The sequence below is a fragment of the Staurois parvus genome, unplaced genomic scaffold (assembly GCF_062004578.1).
Source record: "Staurois parvus isolate SC_StPar_1 unplaced genomic scaffold, SC_StPar_1.0 ptg000890l, whole genome shotgun sequence".
Lineage (NCBI taxonomy): Eukaryota > Metazoa > Chordata > Amphibia > Anura > Ranidae > Staurois > Staurois parvus.
The window spans coordinates 316,649-322,648 of NW_028318686.1; positions in this window are offsets into that span (position 1 = coordinate 316,649).

The window sequence follows — 6,000 nt, forward strand, 5'->3', positions numbered from 1 at the left end:
GCAACACAACCCCAAAGCATGATTGATCCAACCCCATGCTTAACAGTTGGACAGAGGTTCTTTTCATTAAATTCTGTGCCCCTTCTTCTCCAAACGTACCTTTGCTCATTCCGGCCAAAAAGTTCAATTTTAACCTCATCGGTCCACAGAACTTGTTTCCAAAATGCATCGGGCTTGTCTATATGTTCATTTGCAAAGTTCAAACGATGATTTTTGTGGTGAGGACGTAGAAGAGGTTTTCTTCTGATGACTCTTCCATGAAGACCATATTTGTACAAGTATCTCTTTATATTGGAATAGTGTACCACAACTCCAGTGTCTGCCAGATCTTTCTTGAGGGATTGTGCAGTCAAACGTGGGTTTTGAATTGTTTTTCTCACAATCCTGCAAGCTGTTCTGTCTGATATTTTTCTTGGTCTTCCAGATCTTGCTTTAACTTCCACTGTTCCTGATGACTGCCATTTCTTAATTACATTCCGAACAGAGGATATTGACATCTGAAAACGCTTTGCTATCTTCTTATAGCCTTCTCCAGCTTTGTGAGCGTCAACTATTTTCAGTTTCAGTTTTCTAGACAACTGCTTAGAAGAACCCATGGTGCTGATTGTTGGGGCAAGGTCATATGAGTCTGGGCAATTAAAACCTTTGAGATTGACATAACCTGGTCTTCCCAGACGATGATTGAGAACAATCCATGACACTGGCAGGTCTCAGCTTGGCAAAGGGGGCAGTGCATGCTATAAATTCTGCAGGGTGCCCAAACTTTTGCAGACGCCATTTTTTTGTTTTCTGTTATTTTGAAAGTGTAAATGATGGAAATAAAATCTAACTTTTGTTGTCATATTATAAGAATGTCTAATCTGTAATTTGATGCTTTTTGGAGATTTTTCCATCTTTCCTTGGCTTCTTTATGCACATTAATACAAATTTTTAGCTGGGGTGCCCAAACTTTCGATCCCCACTGTATATATATACGTGATTTTCGCTCCCGTGGTTTTCATACCCCTCCCAGATAGCGTCAGATTGCCCGTCAGTACACCAGTCATCACATTTAACCCCTTGATTGCCAGGAACGCGCTCATGTACAATAATCCTCCATTGCTAGTATAGCGTCTGAACTGGTCAATATCTTTGATCAGGTCAGCACTATACCAGCTTTCACATTAATATAGTGTCCCCAAGAATGCAGCGTTAGCGGGATCAGCCCCGGAACCTGCCAGCACCTGCGTTTAGCCCCTACGCTTACCCCCCCCTTCTCCCCCCGCAAGTGCAGTGTCAGTAGGTCACTGTCATTTGATACATTGCACACAAAACCGCAGTGTTCGCAGAATCAGGCCTGATCTCTGTTAGCACTTGCCGGTAAATTTTGATGACTCTCATATGCAGCAGAGTGCCAGTACTAGTGCCACTCTACCTTTTGGTGAACTGGCGAGTACCAGCGGTCTAGTACATCCTGGTCTTTCACATACCTCCTTGATTTTTGCAGCTGTTTTTCACGGAATATCTGTATGCGTTGATTGTGGATCAAAGCAATTTATATGCACAACAATTTATCGCCGCCAACCCAAATTCAAACCTTGCCAGACCATTCGCATGGAAACTCATTACAGTTTTCAAATTTACATTTTTTTTGGGCCTAACCCTCAACATGGGCATTACTAAAAGAAATGAATTGCGGTTGTGTTGGTCCGCAGACCCGATTCATCATATGCCGTGTTCTCTGCTGCCATGGCCAGGCATAGATATGAGAGTATAATGTGTTTTATGCATTTCAGCGACAATACACTCTGTCATCCTCGAGGTGACCCTGAATTTGACCGGCTCCACAAAATTCAGCCCCTCGCAAATCACCTTAACCTAAAATTTGCAGATGTCTATACTCCCCGGCAAAACATCTGCGTAGATGAGTCCCTCATTATTTTTTTGTCCGCCTTGCATTCAAACAATTTCTCCCCTGCAAGCGTGCCAGATATGGGGTCAAGATGTGGAAGACCTGTGAGAGGACAACAGGCTATACTTATACGTTTTGGATTTACAGGGGAAAAGATAGTCACATGGAGCCCCCCCCGGATGCCCAGACTACATGGGGAGCAGTGGCAAGATAGTTTGGGACTTGGTGTCATCATTTCTCCATATGGGGTACCACTTATACATGGACAATTTTTATTCAAGCGTGCCACTATTTAGACATTTGTTCAATCTTGGAACTGGCACTTGTGGCAAAGTGTGACCTAATGTGTGCCCACCATTAGAAGTGGGTGGATGCAGGGTGGTATATTCTAATGGTGGACATACCACACACTTTTTCTGGCAGAGATTTCTTATCATTTTTTCATTCATTCCACAGGCTGCATACAAAAAAAAAGGAACATAGCATATATACCCAACAAGGACCAGCGACATACTGGATTTGAATGGTTATACCAGGATGATGCGTACAGCTGCAGGCATCATCCTGGTATAGTTTTTTTCAGCCGGCGATCGGCTTTCATGTAAAAGCAATCCTAGTGGCTAATTAGCTGCAGGATTGCTTTTACAAGCAGTGGGAGATGATGTCCCCCCTCCCCTGCTGCCTTCCATGGCCTTCTCAGGCAGTCCAGTGCCATCAGGGGAACCTGAGAATGCAGCCGGTGTTTCTGCCAGCTGACCATAGAGCTGATTGGAGACCAGAATGGTGCCAATCATCTCTATAGTCTAAGAATTCGGAAGCTACAAGCATTTCATCACTTCAGTTTCGCAGGATATAAACAGCGCCATTTGTAAATTGGGAAAGCATCTGATCACACCGATTTTGGTTTCATTAGATAATGTAAGGGCAGAGGAGATATCTGGAGTTTGATAGACCCCAGATTTCTCAAAAAAGAATATATGACAATGCCCATCGAAGTTATAGGGGTTATTTGCATTCCCTGTTATAGCATTAAGAGTGATCAAAAAAAAAATGAAAGGTACAATGTAAAAATAATTTAAAAAAAATCAAAATAACTAAAAAAAAAAAAATTGCCCCTCTCATGCGCGCAAACCTGTGTGCACAACCCTTGACCCTGTGCCGTTATGTAAACAGCGGTTGCACCATGCATGTGAGGTATTGCCGTGAACGTCAGATCAAGGGCAGTAATTCTAACACTAGACCTCCTCTGTAAATCTAAAATGGTAGCTTGTAAAGGCTTTTAAAATGTTGCCTATGGATATTAAAAATGTTTGCAGTTTGTCGCCATTGCACGGAGCATGCGCAGTTTTAAAGCATGTCATGTTTGGTACATATTTACTCGGCATACCAATATCTTTTATATTTTACCAAACATTTGGCTAATATATTGTGTTTTTGTGCATTAAAAGTAAAAAAAGTGTATTTTAAAAAAAAAATTTGCATTTGAAAAATCGCTGCGCGAGTACTATGTGCCATAAAAAATTGTAGTACCCACCATTTTATTCACTAGGGTGTCTGCTTTAAAAAAATATATAATTTTTGGGGGTTTAAATTAATTTCCTAGCAAAAAATACTGATCTTTTTCATGTGAACAAAAAGGCTTGGTCTTCAGGTGGTTAGAAGAGTGAATGATGTGTGGCATAAACTTCTAATGCTGGGCATAAAACGCCCCCACCCCCCAAAACGACCCCTTTTTGGAAAGTAGTCACCCCAAACTATTTGCTGAGAGACATGTTGAATCAATAGAAGAATTTATTTTTTTACCACAAGTTTTTGGAAAATGACAAAAAAAAAATTTTTTTTTTTTTACACAAAATTGTCAATTAAATGATTTACTGCTCACACATGCCATGGGTATATGTGGAATTACTACCCAAAATACATTTTGCTACTTCTCCCGAGTATGGGGGTACCACATGTGAGAGACTTTTTGGCAGTCTAGCCAAGTACAGGACCCCAAAATCCAATAAGCACCTTCAGGCTTTTAAAGGGCTTTATTTCCTCATTACACTTCCAGACTACCTATCACAGTTTCGGAGGCCCTGAAATGCCAGGATAGCACCTAACCCCCCCCAAATTACCCCATTTTGGAAAGTAGACGCCCCAAGGAATTTGATAAAAAGCACAGTAAGTATTTTGCAGATCTCATTTGTTGCCACAAGTTTTTGGAAAATGAAGAAAAAAAACAAAAACATATTTTTTCTATTTTTTTTATATTTCAAAACCTTGTGGGAAAAAAATAGATCTGCAAAATAAGCACAATGCCTCTTTTTAAATTCCTTGGGGTGTCTACTTTCCAGAAAGGGGTCATTTGGGGGGCTTTGGGGCTATCCTGGCATGTCAGGGCCTTCGAAACTGTGATAGGTAGTGAGGTAGTGTAATGAGGAAGTTACGCACCTTCAGGCTTTCAAAGTGGTCATTGGATTTCAGGTTCCTGTATGTGGCTAGGCTCCCAAAAAGTCTCACACATGTGGTATCCCCATACTCAGTAGAAGTAGCAGAATGTATTTTGGGGTGCAATTCCACATATACCCATGGCTTGTGCGAGAAATAAATCATTTAAATGACAACTTTGTGTAATAAAAAAAAAAAAATTTTGTCATTTTCCAGAAACTTGTGGAAAAAAAATAAATCTTCCATGGACTCAATATGCCTCTCAGCAGATAGCTTAGGGTGTCTAATTTCCGAAAAGGGGTCATTTGAGGGTGTTTGTACTATACTGGTATTTTAGCACCTCAAGAAATGTGATGGGCAGTCAGAAAGTAAAAGCTATGTAAATTCCATTATCTATACCATAGTTTGTAGACGCTATAACTTTCACAAAAAGCAATCAATATACACTTATTGGGATTTTTTTAACCAAAAACATGTAACAGAATACATTTTGGGCTAAATTTATGACGAAATTTTAGTTTTTTTAGATATTTTTTATGACCAAAATGAGAAAATAATGTTTTTTTCAAAACATTTTTTTTTTCATCAAAACTCTTTCTGGTTATAGCGCCAAAAATAAAAAGCACACAGGTGATCAAATACCACCAAAAGAATGCTCTATTTGTGTGAAAAAATGACATAAATTTCGTTTAGGTGCAGTATTGCATGACCGCACAATTATCAGTTGAATTAGTGCAGCACCGAGTAGCAAAAAGAGGCCTGGTCATTAAGGGGGTAAATCCTCAGGAGCTCAAGTGGTTAAGGCCTACTATGCATTTTTTTGGGGATAGAAAGCTAACCTGGCCTAATAAATGAAGTTTAATATTGCCTGGACCTCCTGTAGGCAGGAATCCCAGTCAAGCCTAAAATTGACAGTATTATCTAAATACAGTATACTGAAGCATATGGTCTGTGGGGCTTAATAATGTGGTCAATCATTCTTTGTGTAGCAACCTCGTAGGTAACTAGGGGGAGCTGGAGTTCTAATTTGAAGAGAGGGATAGAGTAGTAGCCCAGGTGTAATAGTAAGGGGGTCAAATTTCGGTAAGGAGCTGAGAGGCTCTGCAGATCAGCTCTCTGAGACTTCCCCCCGCACTAGAACTTTGGAGAAAGTTATAGAAGCCGTGGGAAGAGGTAAGGAGTGGCTGGTATGCACTCTCAAGGGATCCTGGCCAATGCCCAAAAGGAGGCTTGGCAAGAGGCCAGGACAGCCCTTAAGAGTGAGAGAGCCTTCTCAGCAGCAGGGGAGAGTCCAGGTGGAAGATGGGGAGGAAGTGAGAGACTGAAGAGCAGGAGCATGGGAGGGAGCCCAGATGGAGAGGGCTCAACTACAGGCAGATGATCTTGGAAGGAGGAAAGCTTGGGACTTCCCTGGTCCCCAGAACCCCCCAGGGAAGGAGCGGCCCAGCAGAAAGCATGAGAGCAGCCACCGACCCAGCAGCAGCATAGGAGAAGGACTGAGTAAGTAGACCTGCACACCCTGGGCCACTAAGGGGAAGGAGCACTCTAATGGGAAACTGTATTAGCTGCTGCCCGGGACTGTTTCACACCGCAGTGGCAGGCACTGGATCCCCTGCCCAGGGATTCACCCAGTACTGCTGAATGAGGAGAGGATTCATCTAGGGTTTGGGGTTGCA